This window comes from Macrotis lagotis, chromosome 1, assembly GCF_037893015.1.
Source record: "Macrotis lagotis isolate mMagLag1 chromosome 1, bilby.v1.9.chrom.fasta, whole genome shotgun sequence".
NCBI lineage: Eukaryota > Metazoa > Chordata > Mammalia > Peramelemorphia > Peramelidae > Macrotis > Macrotis lagotis.
Genome location: NC_133658.1, coordinates 372,714,900 through 372,731,297, shown reverse-complemented (window position 1 = coordinate 372,731,297; position 16,398 = coordinate 372,714,900). Strand labels below are relative to the sequence as shown.

General features: G+C 35.7%; 1 long non-coding RNA gene across 1 annotated transcript in view; it reads left to right on the top strand.

Annotated features, from left to right (window-relative positions):
• LOC141518053 (uncharacterized) overlaps window positions 1–12,377 on the top strand; it is a 29,121-nt gene extending 16,744 nt beyond the window's left edge. Inside the window, exons 3-4 of the long non-coding RNA XR_012477072.1 lie at window positions 916–1,015; window positions 12,054–12,377. This is a non-coding gene — a long non-coding RNA (uncharacterized LOC141518053). The remainder of the gene's footprint in view (window positions 1–915; window positions 1,016–12,053) is intronic.
• The last annotated feature ends 4,021 nt before the right edge of the window (window positions 12,378–16,398 follow it).

Genomic DNA, 16,398 nt, shown 5'->3' with positions numbered 1-16,398 from the left:
AAAATAATAGACTAAGATCAGTCAGGCCAACTTCCTTGAACATTACTTGGAGGTAATAAAAAAAAATCACTGAAGATATTTGATTCAAAAGGTGGCATATAAAGAACTACACTTTAGGAAGAATGATTTGATGGAAAAATACAGCATGTATGCTGGTTGGGAGAGGTAAAACCAGGATGCAGAGAAAACAATTAGGATTTGAAAGAAGATGGTATAATCTACCTTTCTCATCTTACAGATTAGTAAACTAAGGTATTCCTTAGTTATTCTCAAAGTCCCAGATCAGAGACCATGTCTTCTATAAACCTTTTCCTAATGCTGGTAGCCAGAATTAAGTTCTCCATTCTGAACCTCTCATAGCTTTGGTTGTACTTTTATCATGGTGTTTATTACATTTAATCTTGTATTATTCAGTTAATCTATACTTTGACCTCCATAGATTACAAAATGGAATGCAATGACAACAGCAATGGATTTGGAGTTAGTGGTTATTACTGCTATTTATGTATTCTCCGGGTCCTACTAGATTGCAAACCCTTGTGAACAGGAATAGAATCTTTACATCTGCCTGAAGTGATCTATCCAAAGTCATATAAGCTAGTTAATGACAGAGCAAAACTTATTGTGTTCTCTATAGTTACTTATCACTCCAAATTTGGATTATAAATTTCTTGAAAACAGGAACCATATTTTACAATATTTGTTCCCACAGTATGTAAAATATATATAGTAGTATAATGGTAGGTAAGTGATAAATATTTGTCAGCAATTAACAAATATATCCCAAGACTAAAAACATTGTTTTGAATAAAAAGAACAAAGAGGTTGTTACTCCCTAAACTAGCAGGGTGCTTCACTTTGAAGCCTCCAATTGATTAATCTCTCTCCTTCTGTACATTTGTCAAAATCAAACAGGGAGCAGAAAATGAAGAAAAAGAAGGGAAAAGAAAGAAGAATAGGGGACAAGAAGACAAGCATTCAGAAGCTATTGGAAAAACCTCAAGCTACTAAAAAGGTATTATTCCCTTCCCATTTCTTTCCTGCCTTCATTCTTGTCTAGTTACAAAAAGGAATTTGAGGCTTTTGGTGCCCTTAGACCATCCCAAGCTATTTTGCTCCATATCTGAGAATAAGAATTATTAATAGAAGCATCCATGAAGTAGACATCACTTCACAGGTAGGAATTGGTGAAAATAGGAGGTACCTTACAGGTCACCCAGTCCAACATTTTCATCTTACAGTTGGAAAAGATGAAGTCTAGAAAGGAGAAATAACTTGCCCAGAGTTATATACTAAGGGACCAAATCCAAGAGTTTGAAATCTTTTAACTCCAAATTTACATCCTACTGCCTCTTGAGGAAGAACTTAGTTAGAATTAAACAAGGAAAACTTTGAATGACTGGAACAGGAAGGATAGTCTATCTTTCCTGGGAAAGGGTGCCTAATTCCTCCCATATTGAGACATGGAATTTTTTAAATGACTAAATAAGCAAAGGGCTGTAGTATCCCACCAACCATATCACAAGAAGCAGAATAATTGAAATCATTCAGGAGTTCTACGATTGTCAAACTAGCCTGAACAGTCATGTAGCAAGAGCAAAAGGATAAAAGATTGTCAGCTTAGATATTGAATTGAAACTCACAGTATGTCAGAAGTTGCAAAGAAAAGTTTCCACCGAGTGTGTGGACCACCTAAAGAGGACTTATGGGAAGATGGAGACAAGGATCTATAGCAGGGGTGGAGAATATCTGACCAATGGACTGTATAAGAACCTCAAAATCATTTGCTCTGGTGCTTCCATGGCAACCACAAGTGGGATTCAAAATTCAATAAATTTAGGAGCTTTTTAGGATTGAATTAAATACTTGACCAAATACCACAGTCTAATTTCTAAGTTGATAATTTTGAATGGTCCATGAATTATGTTGTAAATATCCAAATGCCCCCTAGTAAAAAAAAAAAAAAAAGATTCCCCATCCCTGAGTTTATAGAATGAGATGTGGATGAATTGTTATCTGTAAAACAGATATAAGGAGCTAATTCTTATATCAGTGAGATCTATGGGTCTCATTGACTAAATGCCATCATTATTGAAGTATTAAAGGCAATAAGAATGACCTATTGCATTTCTGTTCTGTTGTTGTTCAATCATTTCAGTCGTGTTCAATTCTTCATGACCCCATTTGGGGTTTCTTGGCAAACACACTGGAGTGGTTGTCTTTTCCTCCTCCAATTCATTTGACAGATGAGGAAACTGATGTATGCAGGGTTATGTGTCTGGCCCAAATCTGAGACCAAATTTGCATTTAGGTCTTCCAGGTCCAGTACTCTAATCCACTGTACCACCTGATTGCCCTCAGCTCTGTTCTACTTTCCAACATTTTCAATTCTCTTGCAAAAGTGCTTTGCCTGTTCAAAAACCTTAAGTTAGGAAGTCTAAATAAATTATTAAAATATCACTTATACAAAGATTCTCCTGGTTATAGGGGAGAAGGCGAATGCTAAAAATGAAAGTATGCCTTAGAAAAGATATTGTGGATCAGGGAAGAAGAGCATACTTGGAGTAGGCAAGGGGCAAAAGTATGATAAAGAAACTATCCAGTGGCCACAGATTTCCAAGAGAGGGAGTATTCTTCATCTTGGGAATGCAAACCTTTTCCAACCTAGAAAAATAAGTGTGATTTGGTCCCTGCTCTTCAGCCAAATGGAAAAGGGGCCAAACACCTGAAATCCCATATGTGACCTTCTTTACTAAGGGGGAAAATCCAATTTTACTGCCAAAGAGCAAATTCCCAACTAGCTTTTTGGTAGAGAAATAATGACATCCAGTGGACATTTGCATTAGTTTCAAGGACTTTGAATCTGCTTTTCCAACTTAATACTGTTACTGGACATGTACTTTACAGTAGACTGGTCAAGTCAGAAAGAGAAGAGAATGTAATGTCAGCCTTAGTGAAATACCTTAGTATAGTAGCAGAAATCCAGCATTTGGAAACTAAATCCAAGTCTCAGTTCTTCTGACTGGACAATTAATCTTTTTGAGTCTCAATTTTCTAATCTATAAAATAGGGGGTAACAATATCTACCTCATCTACTTCCCAGGGATGCTGTGAGAATCAAATCGGGTCTTATTTTTTTGAAAGTGCTCTAAGAGCTGGAGCGCACTATGTAAATGTGAGAGTTTTAACTAAACATTATTGTAAGTGCTATAAGAGTAGAGGGGTCTGACAGGTCCTATCAATGCAGAAAGACCTCAAGTATGGTAATGGACTATCTGTTGTCCAAGGACAAGCCTTACCTACCCGCTTTGAAGAGCTTTATCACCAGGTTAGCAATAGGGTGAAAAATGTTTTAACCATAGCGCCTCTTAAAGACTTTATTTAAAATACTAAGATATGATCAGCATAATCCAGGTTCACATTTTAAAAAAGGAACCAAGAAACATTCTCTGAATTGAGTTATTACATGAGCTTTAGTCTTTATTAGTAATTATGAAACTTGGGGAAAAGAGAGAAAGTCATAAGTGGATCAGATAGGTTAGTTAATTTGAAAAGTAAGGGAAGATTCAAATCCAAAAAAGGAACACCCAGTGGAAGGGACATGGGTCAGGATCAAAAAGACAAGAATACAACCAGAGTGGTCACCCCAGCTTCAAGTACTAGTGATCTTCAGGTCATGGCAGAAGAAAGAAATAAACACAGTAGAGATCCCACAGATCCTAGCACTTCACAAATCTAGCTACACTAAGTTCTCTACCACTCTTCCTAATCTAAATATGGGAAATTTAGGTTATCATTACCTTCAAAATAGGGCAACTCAATGAGTGAACTAAAAGTCAAGGATTTACCTGATCTCTCATTCCTGATTTTACAAGTCAGGAGACATTAGACTGACAGAAGAACCCATGAGACAACATAAAAAATACAATAATGAAATATGGAAGCTTATAGAAAGAGCATAATTTAGGTTTTGGGTATCAAGTTATGTTCAGAGCAGAAGTATCATATATGGCACAGTGAGTAGAGCATGAAGTCAGAAGGACCTGATTCAAATCTGGAACTTACTAGTTACGTGACCTTAACCCTGGGTTAATCACTTAACCCTGATTCCATGATCTTCTTTGAGAATGAAGGACAATTATCAACCCCCTATAAATTGGCTCTTTAAGTTTCAGAGCCATCCAAAAATTTCAAGGTTTTTGAATTATCATACTTGTCAAATGACCCTGATGGTGATTTGTCTCATACAGTTTGTTAATAGGGGAACAATGTTTAAAAGATATGGTTTGGCTTTTTAACTAATTGGTGAAATGTAATTACTGATTCAAAAAGGGGGGGCATTGTTCTATCTTTAAATCTTTCTTTAGTTTTCTACCATTCAGCTCAATAAGCATTTATGAAACATAATTGGCCCTATTATATATAATCCTTTTCCCATAAGTGTTCACACCTCAAAACTGAACATTTTTTAAATACAAGTACATGATGCTTTTTATGTAACCATTCCCTAATCATTTCATGGTTATATATATATATATATATATATATATATATATATATATATAATGTATGTACTGTCAAGCCTGACCCAGGCTGGTATGAGAGGGTGAAGAAAATGTCAACAGAAATAAGATTACTTATGATGTTTGAAGGGATGAGGGACAATGAAATGCCAACTTTCTCATGTAAACGTGATCGTGATATTGTAAGTTGGTCTCATTGGTTTCTTGCCCCACTTCTTTTTCCTAATCTCTAGAGTATCAATTTCTCATACTGTTATGGTCCTAAAATCACAGAATTTAGAACAAGAAGAGACCTTAAAGCTATTCTAGTCCTACTCTCCGGGAATAGGAAATGAAAGCCCTGTGAGGATAAAATGGCTTTCCCAAAGTCACAAGGAGTGAATAATGGAGGCAGGGTCTCCCTAGTCATAGTTCAAAGCACCTTTCAGCGTGGCCTATTTCAGTATCTCCCATATCCTAGCACTAACCCCCCTAATTGTTAACCAGAAATATAAGTAGGGTAGAGTAGGATTTGACTCTAGTATACAAAAGCATATATAATAGAGGACTGACCATTGACATCTCAGTCCTCACTATATGTTCAATGTTCCTCACCTGGCTTCAGTTCAACACACAGAACATTGAAGAGTCTTGTTCCAACCACAAGTGTCTAAGGGGATGAAACCATGGGATGAGAAGGAGGTTTTTGGTTGATTTTTAGAGGTAGAAGGGTCTAATACAAAACGAAAACTGAGTTGGCATACAAATAGATTAATATAGCCACTTTTTGTAATTTATTCTTCCCTTTTTCCCTTTCTATTGAGTGAGGACTGCTGTGAGTATCCAGGTAGGGAAAGGACAGCAGGTCCTCTATCCCACATGGCTGCCATGTGTCCCTGAGTGCATGGTACCTGTTTCTTTTGTGTTTATTCTTTACTAATCTTATGTGACCAAGTTTCTACATGGAGTGGATTAGATTACAAATTTATGAGCTTTGAAAGGTTAGAAGAGCCATCAGAGGGCCCCTCAGCAACTGGAGTCAATGGTAGGGACCAATGTAGCCAGTGAGGGTAGTAGCTTAGGTTGTTGAGGATCCAGTGGGGAGTGACCAGTTTGACCTAAGCCAATATCCCCAAGTTCCAAGAGTTTGCAGAGGGCAAGTACACCCCAACCCCCCAGTTTAGAAGGATTGTTTTTGTAACTTTGTCCTTAGTTATTCTTTTTTAGTAAATAATCCTTGTAAAAAAAAACCTAATTGGCATTGACTGATTAATTAATATTTGGTGGAACCCACCAGACAGGGACTTGTGAACATAAGGTTGAAAACTCTGGCCTCTCAATGTTACAGGATGATAGAAGTGAAGGAGGAGTTTATCAGTTATTGGAAACAAAAGTTGTCAGAGCAAATGCAAATTGGGAGAGTGAGTGGATGCTATACTTAGAAACTGTTAACAAAACATCTACTCCAGAAGACAGAAACAACTAGCTTAGAATAAGTTAGCAAAAACAATTAGTGAAAATAATAAACTTCCAGATATTACCCTTTGCCAACCCAACTCTATGCTTTCACCATCCTCCAACCAACACCTCTACAGTGGCCAATGTCCTAGGGTATCTTCCTGCAAGAGGGTATGGATTCTGTAAGTAGTAAAATTTTTGATTATAATTCATGGAATTCAGTGACCACTGGTTAGGCTAGGAGGTCTAGAGGAAGAAGAGAAAAAGGAGAGAAGTTGGAGGGATCTGAAATAAATTACCCCATTCCCCACAGAACATCTGTAAGGTGCACTTACATGCAAAACACACACACACACATATACACTAATATACACACATTCATCAGAAACTGTGTAAGGGAAATATCTTCTCCTTGCTATTAATGACTCTGTGCCAGCATAAAACATCTGCATGTGAATGTCATGGATCTCTGCCATCAAGCTGTGGTTTCTGCCAGCAAAACGAAAGAAAAATTAAAGCAGAATTGAGCAGAAATGAAATTATATGTATGTTGCAAAAGGTCATGCCTCACTATGTTATCATGTTTCATAGTAACCCATATGATGACTCTCCTGACAAGGATTAGAAAGAAAATGGGGGTATATTACAGAGGGGGAGCAAGGAAAAAAACATGCATGGCAAATATTGTGAAGAAAGTGATACCTCAGAAAACCCTGGAAGTCTAATAAAGCAAAGAGTGAGCTTAAGAGAAATGTACAATGGAGAGAACAAGATTTTGGGCTGTTTCCAGTTATTCTTGGGTATCTATGATGGTAACAAGAAATATATTTGAAATATATTTTGCTTGCTTACTTATTTAAAAAAAAAAGAGAAACACTTCATAAATACACATAGATCTACTGACAAATCAACACTTTGAGGGTTAAGGAAAGTTTCCAGAGTGAACACAAAGAGAAGTGATTGGTACCAAACACCAAGGTCCACAACATAAGAAAAAACATTCTTGGAAATTTTCTGAATTTTGTGTTTGTATGTTACTGAGAAAATGGCAGCTTCAGAGGATTCTGCTTAGGATATGTCATTTCAATTTAAAGGAAAGGCCTAGAGGTATACAATAAATTTAAGAAATATCTAAATGCATTCATTTGGATGTATCCTAAGAGTCTACTTATATCTACTACATAAATCTCCCTTGCCAAAAATGTTGTTGCTCTAGGATTCACCATTATGTAGTACCAATGAGAGATCATATTGTTTAAAATGCAAATAAATGAAAAAATCGGGGGGGGGGTTGCTTGTTGTTTTTACTAAGTAGCTGCTTGGGACTTTTAACAACACTGCACAATTTCCCAAAATCAAATCAACCCTCTCTCTTCCTCTCATTTATTTCTGGCTTCACTGTCCATCTGCAGAATGTCCCAGATAGATGTAGTGATATTTTAATGGACTGTCCATTTAACTGCCTGTCATAATGTAGACAATAGACTACAACAGACAATTTTTCATCCATTCAGTTTTTTCAATTCATATTGTTGAGAAGGCAGCATGAATGGCAGAGCACATTCAGGGCCTGTTTTGGAATCAGAAAAACCAACCAAGATTGAAATCCTTCCACTATGTACTACCTACATGACCTAGGACAATTAACTTTTTCTTGCCCCCAGACAACTATGTAAGAGTATAAATTACAAATGCATTGTTAATCTCTGTCAGCAGAGAGATTTTTTCTCTACATTAATGAAATCATAGGTTCAGACCAAGAAGAATGTGGTGTATGTATGTGTGTGTGTGTGTGTGTGTGTGTGTGTGTTTGTTACTGCCTATACCTTTTCCCTTTCCTGTGCCTATGACTGCTCCTCTCTTACTTTCAGTTTCCCTGAAGAACAGAATCTTGAAGGTGGAAAGGATTTCATTCTAGGTTATCATTCTCAATCAGTCTAAGTCTGAGGAAGAATCTCCTCTATAATTCTACAATAAGTAGTTTTTCATTTTCTACCTGATTCCCCTCCAGCAAGGTAGAATCTTCTACTAGCCAAGATAATTCTTTCTATTTCTATACAAAAGGAATATTCTATATTCAATTCTATATCCTATATTCTAAAAATATTCTATGTTCTAGTAATACTCTATATAATACTCTATATTCTGTTCTATATTTTAGGAATAGTCTATACTGTTTTCTATATCTATATCTATTCTATTCTATATTTGAGGAATATTCCATATTCTAATTTCTATACATTAGGAAATTTTAGAAAGGGAAATCTTCCCTTGTCTTGAATCTAAAACTGCTTCTCCACAACATTTATCTATCACTCCAAGTTTTGCTCTCAGGGGGCAAGCAAAACAAATCCAATTTTTCTTCCCCATGATAGGGTCTTTAAGACATCTATATCCCACTAAGTCTTCCTTTTTCAGCCTAAACAAACCCAGTTCTTTGATCTGTCCTTGTATGATCTGGTTTCTAGTGCTCTCAACATCAGTCAATTAATCAATTAATCAATCAACAAGAATTAATTAAGCTTTGCTCCATACCAAACACTATGCTTGGTGATGAGGATACAAAGAAAGTCAAAAACAGTCCTAGCTTCAAGGAGCTTGGAAGAACTCCAGCTTGTCAACATCTTTCAAAAAATGTGTTGCTGAGAAGTGAATCTAATACTTCCTTTCTGGTCTGATTGGTGGGACTATCAGCTCCCTCATTCTAAACACCCTCTCATTTTGCAGACTCTGTGTTGACTTTTTGTGGCAACCATGTCCCATTTGTTGACTTAATTTGAGCTTACAGTCCACTAAAAATCCCAAGGTGCTCTTCATATGAACCATAGCTTAGCCAAGCCTCTTGTTGTGCTTGTATGATTAATTGTTGGAACCCCAGTGTAGAGCTTTGTAACTACCCCTATTAAATTCTATCCTATTAGATTTGGCCCTCTAGACTAATATGATGACATCTTTCCAAAATGTGACTGCCACCTATCATGACAGATGTCTCTTCTATCTTTGCATCCTCTCCAAATCAGTTAAACATGTCATCTAGGCTTTCCTCCAAGACATTGATAAGAATGTTTAAAAAAAAGCATGAGACCTAAAATATTCCCCTAGATAGTTTTAGAGACCACCCTAAAAGTTGATGACTATTCTTTGAGTCTGGATATTTAACCATTTCTGAATTTGTCTAAATACTAGTATCCTCTAGCTCACATTTTTTTTATCTTTTCAACTAGGTTAACACAAAAGGCTATCAAATGCCTTGCAAAATTCAAAGAAGGACTCCAGTATATTAAGCAGACATCTTTGATGGGCAGAATAAGATCGATTATGGTCAATATTGTTTGAGAAAATAATATGCACATCGATGAAATTTAATTACAAAAATATTGAAGCATTGTAGGATTGGGGAACAAGGAGGAACACTTAGATTAGAAGGGGGGATGGTAACTGAATAGGAAAAAAAGTAGAGATACTCATCTCTTATTTAGTCATCCATCTTCTAGAAGCTTCCTTGAGGGCAGGTAAGTTTTCACTTTTTTGTTTTGTTTCTCACAGTGTCTGGCACATGATAAGTGGCTTATAAAAAGCTTATTTAATGAAAAAAAGGATTGAATGACTTCATGAAAACTATATCCATAGCATTCCTCTAATCCATAAGTATAAAATTTTATCAGAAAAGGAAATGAGGGGTGACTAGGTGGTGCAGTGGATAGAACACCAGCCCTGGAATCAGAGTACCTGAGTTCAAATCCGGACTCAGACACTTAATAATTGCCTAGTTGTGTGACCTTGGGCAAGTCACTTAACCCCATTCCCTTGCCAAAAAAAAAAAACAGAGAAAGAAATGAGAGTTTTGGACATATGACCTAATCTTGATGAAGCCATGGTGGCTAATTCTTGATGGTTACCATTTCTCTCTCTAGATTTTCTTTTTTCTTTTCTTTCTTTTTTTTTTTTGAGACTGAATCGCCCTATCTCTATTTCTAACCCAGGCTAGAAATTCAGGAGTTATTCACAGACCTGATCTCAATACAGATCATCAGAGAAACTTAAACATGCTTTGTATTTCTAGATTAGCACTAACTATTCTTTCAATAATATATTCTAGGACTTTTGCAAGCATAGAAGTGAAGTTCATCAACCTATGGTTTTAAGATTTCACCTTCTTGAAAAGGTGGGGGGATATAGAGCCAAGAGGGCAGAGAAAGGGCAGGAATCACCTAAGCTCTCCCCAAAACCTTCCAAAAAACTTTAAATAATGCCTCAAAATAAATAATTCTGGAGTGGTAGAATCCACAAAAGAATGTTGTGAGACACTTTTCCAGCTCAAGATAACTTAGAAGGTTGGCAGAAAAGGTATGTTGCACCAGAGTGAATGTAGAACACAGATTTGCCCCCAGCAAATCAACAATAGGTCTGGGGATGGGGAGTTGGAGGAGAGACTGAAAAAGTGGCAGTAAAGATTAGTTTCTAGATCTGACAGCCCAGAGATGATGTTAGGGAGCTGTGGATCAGAAAAAGATTACAGGGATCTCTTTGCTAGTACTGAAGCTGGATTCTATTCCATCACCTATACTGGATCCTGGGAAACAGTTCTGGGTCTCAGTTCCAGGAAGAAGAGGAGCCCCAGCTGAGCTTGAGGTCACAGGGGAGCTGGGACCATGATCATAATACCTGAGCAGAAAAGCAAGTTTGTGGTTTTCCACAGTCCAGGAAATTATACCACCATGAAAGAATTAAAAATTTACAGGTCCCAAAATTATCTCTGAAAACAGATGTAAAAAAAAAACCCAAACAAAAAAAAAAATAAAAAAATAAAAAAAATAGAAAAAACAGTATGTGGAATGGTACCTTCTCCACTCCAGGAGTAGAATCTGACTTTAACAAAGTCAAGAAAGTCAAAAAAGTAGGCGGGAAAAATGGGTAAACAGAAGAAAAAGATCCTGGTTATAGAAAGTTTTCAATGGAGACAGGGAAGATCAAAAAGCAAACTCAGATGATAACAAAGCCTTAAAGAAAAATATGAATTGGCCTTAAGCCATGGAAGAGCTCAAAAAGGATTTTAAAAATCAAGTGAGGGGCGGCTAGGTGGTGCAATGGATAGAGCAATGGCCTTGGAGTCAGGAGTACCTGAGTTCAAATGTGACGTCAGACACTTAATAATTATCTAGCTATGTGGCCTTGGGCAAGCCACTTAACACCATTGCCTTGCAAAAATTAAAAAAAAAATCAAGTGAAAAAGAAGTAAAGGAAAAATTGGGAAGAGACATGAGAGTGATACAAGAAAATAATGGGGGAAAAGAATCAATAGCTTGGTAAAGAAGCACAAAAAAAATACTGAAAAAAATAATACCTTAAAAAATAGAATAGGCTAAATGGTAAAAAGAGACACAAAAATCCAATTAAGAAAAAAATGCTTTGGAAAGGTGAAACAATCAAATGGAAAGGAGGTACAAAAACTCACTGAAGAAATAGTTCTTTAAAAATTAGAATTGGTCAAGTTCTGTATGATTGTGATGGAATACTATTGTGTTATGAAAAGTGATAAACAGGATACTGCCAGAAAATCCTGGAAAGGTTAGCATGAATTGTTTACAAAGTGAAATGAGCAGAATCAAGAAAAAATTTATATACAGTAATAGCCATATTGTGTGATGAGCACCTGTGAATAACTTGGTTATTCTCAGCAATACAGTGATCTAAGATTGTAGGACTTATGATGAAAATGTTATACATTTCCATAGAAAGAATTAATGGAGTCCTGATGCATATAAAATTATATTTTTTTATTTTTTTATCTGCATTTTCTTTTGCAACATGACTAATGTAGAAATAGGTTTTATATAACCACACATGTAAGGCCTACATCATTCTTGCCTTCTCAATGTAGGGGTAGGAGTAGAAGGGGAGAAGAAAGGGAGAGAGAGAAACTAGAACTCAAATATTTAAAAAACAAATGTTAAAAACTTTTGTGTGTAATTTGAGAAAAAAATAAAATATTGAATTAGAAAAAGATTTTGACCTTTTTTTCTTTTCTGAATTGATATTCAATATTTGTCTATCAGTATAGCACTGTATCTCCCATTTGCCTTGATTTTTCAGAGAACACTGATAGCAAATGAGCAAGCCAATCAGTCAGTTCTTTCAGTAGCCTGGGATGTAATTCACTGAAGTCTATCAAGTTGAATTCATCGAAAGTAAAAAGTTGTTCTCTTACCATTGTCTCAGCATCTTTGCCAGGCTGATAATAATTCAAGTGAAGAAAGAAAATAAAAGCAAAAGCAGCTCTGCCTTCTTGCCATCAACTCATCATTATCATCATCATCATCATCATCATTAGCCCATTCACTCCAAGCAACAGGTCTTTTTCATTTATTCATCTTATTGCCAACATTGCTTATTATTAAAAAACATTTTTGTTCTGATCATTCGTTACCAATCTTACCTTTTATTAATTGTGTGCCTCATGAAAAAAAGACCACCTTTTACCTTTTTTTGGTATGCTTAATAAATGTTTAACTGACTGATTGTCACACCTGAAGCTAATTTTATTGGTCTATGCCACCCATTTGTATTCATCTTCCATTACTTGCCTTTACTTCCATTGTCTATATACCTTTTTGTTTTCATCAGGTAGCTTACTAGGTTTTCCAATCTTGCTGCCAGTTTATTCATCTTTGTTAATATCATCTTCAGTTCCAAATATAGCCTTCCCTCTTCCACTATTCAGTAAGCCAACCCTCATTACAAAGATTTTATGAGAAATTCAGTTGAAATAAGTTCAGCCAAACCAATCAACATATTATGTCTGACTGCATATGTAACTTTCTAAATTCCTAAACCCCCACCTCTGCAAGAGGGTATTTGAAGCTCTTTTCTGGAGCCAAATTTGGTATGTATATGTATGTCTGTATGCATATGTATGTGTATATATATTCAGATAAATGTATTTACATGTATGTAACTAGATAATAGTTTCTCTTGCTCTGCTTACTTCATTGTATTTGAATTCATGTCTTCCCATAAAGTCTCTGAATTCATATTTTTTGTGACACAATAATTCTTTACCTGAATGTATCATAATGTTTCTAGTCATTCCCCAAGTGATAAAACACTGCTTTAAACATGTTGCTATTCATTTTTATCTAATTGGTGCAGGACAGGAACATTGATGACTTTTTGATAAAGTTTTGAATTAGTTCTTTCATTGTGGAAAACAATTTATAATTATATCCCAAAGGTCACTATAGTAAATTGTACACATCCTTTGATCTAATGATACCACCAATAGGCTTCTATCCCCCAAAGAGATAAAAGAAGGTGGAAAATGATTTCACAGAATGAAATAATCATCAAGACAAACCAAGAATTTACAAGCTGTTCTGGTCTTGAGAAAAAGGACTCTTGAAATCACTACCATGAAATAAGAAGGTTACCCTAGATTAAAGGTTCTTAGCTTTTTTGTGTCATGGACCTCTTTGACAATCTAGTAAAGCCTGCATAATATAAAATACTAAAGATTACAAAGGAAACCAATTATACTGAACTACAAGAGCAAAAATTAAATAAATAATTTCATAGAGCCCAGATGAAGAATTCCAGGGAGAAGATTTCAAAGTGCTTTGACCTCAAGGATAATTTTGACCTCAAGTCAAGGATAATTGCATAAAAGGTCCTAAAGAATAGGTATAATTTGGTTAGAAAAGGGGAGGGATGCTGGTAGAAGGGAAATATTATGAGTATACTTATGAATACTGTTAGTCTACGTCAGTTCTTCCACTTACAAAGTTAAATTATCTTATAACTAACACTTTAAATGTATTTTAAACCTTATCACCTTCATCTCTCAGTTATTCAGTCCAAGCTCAAATACTAGTCTCAGAAACTTAACTTGGGTCATTTCTACCTGGAAAACTTCCCGTCATTTAACATAAATTGTCTAAATCAATTTTTAAAGGCCCATTCACTTGCTGAATTGGAGGTAAGTAAGCAGATCTTTCTCAGTCCTCCATGGTGTCATATGTCCCCTTGTTTTATCTAACCAAGCAATAAGATTTGGACAAATAATATTAAATTTTAATAACAGCAATCTGTTAGGATTACTGTACATAGTGTTCACAGCATCTTTATTACTGTTGTCTAATGTTCAAGGTCTAACACAGGGCACACTAATTCAGTTTGTGGTACCATGAATTGATACAACCATTTGGGAAGTAATTTGGAACTATTCCTAAAAAATTACTATCCCACCCTTTGACCTAGGCCTATAGGCTCAAATAGATAAAACAAAGAAGGAAAAGACTCATATGTACAAAACTGGTGATAGCTCGACAAATTGTGGTATATTTATGTAATGGAATACTATTGTACTGTAAGAAATAATGAAATGGATTCAGAAAACCTGGAAAGATTTATAACAGCTGATGGCAACAGAAGTGAACAGATTAAGGGAATAATTTATATGATGATTAAAATATTGAAAAGGAAAATAAATTTTAAAAACTTAAGATCTCAGATCAATGCTATTATCAACCATAACTATAAAAAAATGATGAGCCATGTTTTCTGATCTTCTAAGAGATGATTACCTAGAGTTGTGGAGGAAAATATATGTTTTCAGATATGACTACTGTGTGAATTTATTTTGCTTCAATGGGTTTATTAAAGGAAGAATTTCTTTTTTGGGGAGAGAGAAGAGTTGGCAAGAGATAAGGGAATAGAGATAGTGATACCCAAAAAGACAAGATAAGAAAAGAGCATCCTGATTATTTTTAATGCACAGAACAGAAAGAATTTCAAAGAGAGACACAGACAAGCAGGTCAACTTCAGAACTAATATGTAGAAATTATTATATCTTTAAAAATTCCTAACTATATAATAAAGATTTACAGTTTCATATATAATTCTCTGTTCCTCTTACACATGGAAATATCCATGTTTGCTGATGTTTGTCAACAGAGTAATAATAACTAAAAACAACAATAGACATCTTTTTCTCTTGGAGTTTGGCTAAGAAAAGGATAAGTGGAGAAGTGGAGAAATGATAGAACAAGGGCTTTGTGTGGAAATTATGAAGGACTGGACAATAAAATCAGAATGAAAACATCAGCACAACCATATGGCAAAGAGACAAAGCGATAAAAAGCAGGGTGGGGGAGCAGTCAGTGGTCAAATAAGTAAATCTCACCATTACCATTTGCAGCATGGGTGCCAGTGTGGGTGGTCCCTCATTCCTTAACCATTTCTTACATTCAACTGACATCTCTCCCAATAACACTCTGAGGCCCAATCCATTATTAAAGCCATAACTGTTGGTTATGCATTACAGATCAGAAGTGGTTTCATTTGCAAATGGCAATTTTTCTAGAGTTAGTCATTGCTCTTTTATAAACAATACCATAGCATTTGATGTAACTGTGTTATTCCTTTGTTCTATGTAAGATCCTAGGTTAAATACAACTCTCTGATCTCAAAATTATCTAGCCAGTCTTGGGACTAAGCAGATTTCAGATGTATGTATGATTAAGCCCTCATAGGACAAAAGATTCTAAGAATATATATATTTTTCTGAGTTGTAAACATGTCTATAATCCTAAGAATCCTGCTCTTATGCCTCATCAGGGGCTTGTGGGGAACTCCTAGATTCTCAAAAGTAGGTCAATGGAACCTGGGTCCTAGTAAATTTTTAGAAGAGGGGGAAAAATCCTTCCCACCACCCACCAATTGATATTCCTAAGATACAGATTTGGCCATATCATATCCCTACTCAGATATTTTAGGTGATTCCCTATAAATTCTGGGAGAAAATATAAAATTCTCAGCCTGGCTTTGTCTGCTACAAGGCTACCACCCACTTTCCCTCTCTTATTATATGCTATGCCTCTTCTTACAGTTTCTGAAAAGTAACCTATGACCTCACATCTCCTGTCTCTCCTCTCCTAAACTAAACCTTGAAAATGTCTTTTTCAAAACACATTTAAGACCTTTTCTTTGTGTGGGGATATGTCTTATCTTACCTTTTGTTCATACTTTCTCCCTTTTGTTTTACTTTATCAGCATACATATTGTAACCCTTCAGTAGACTATAAACTCTTCTAGGGCATGGTCTTATGTTTAAAATCTAACTCACACATTATGGTGAAGTTATAGCAAAACAGTTTTATTTTCAACTACTGAAAGATTGATTCAACTGAAATGTTTGAGCCTTCTCTGATTACATTAATTAGGCTGATTACAGTGATTGGGCTTTACATAATTGTGAGTTACTCTTATGGGATGGCTAGGTGGCACACAGTGGATAGAGTTTTGAGCTTGGAGTCAGGAAGATCTGAGTTCAGATATGACCTCAGATACTATGTGACCTTGGGCTTAAATCTCTGCCTTAGTTTCCTCATCTTTAAAATTGGGGGAGGGGGAATGCTGTAATAGCACCTACCTCCCAAGGTT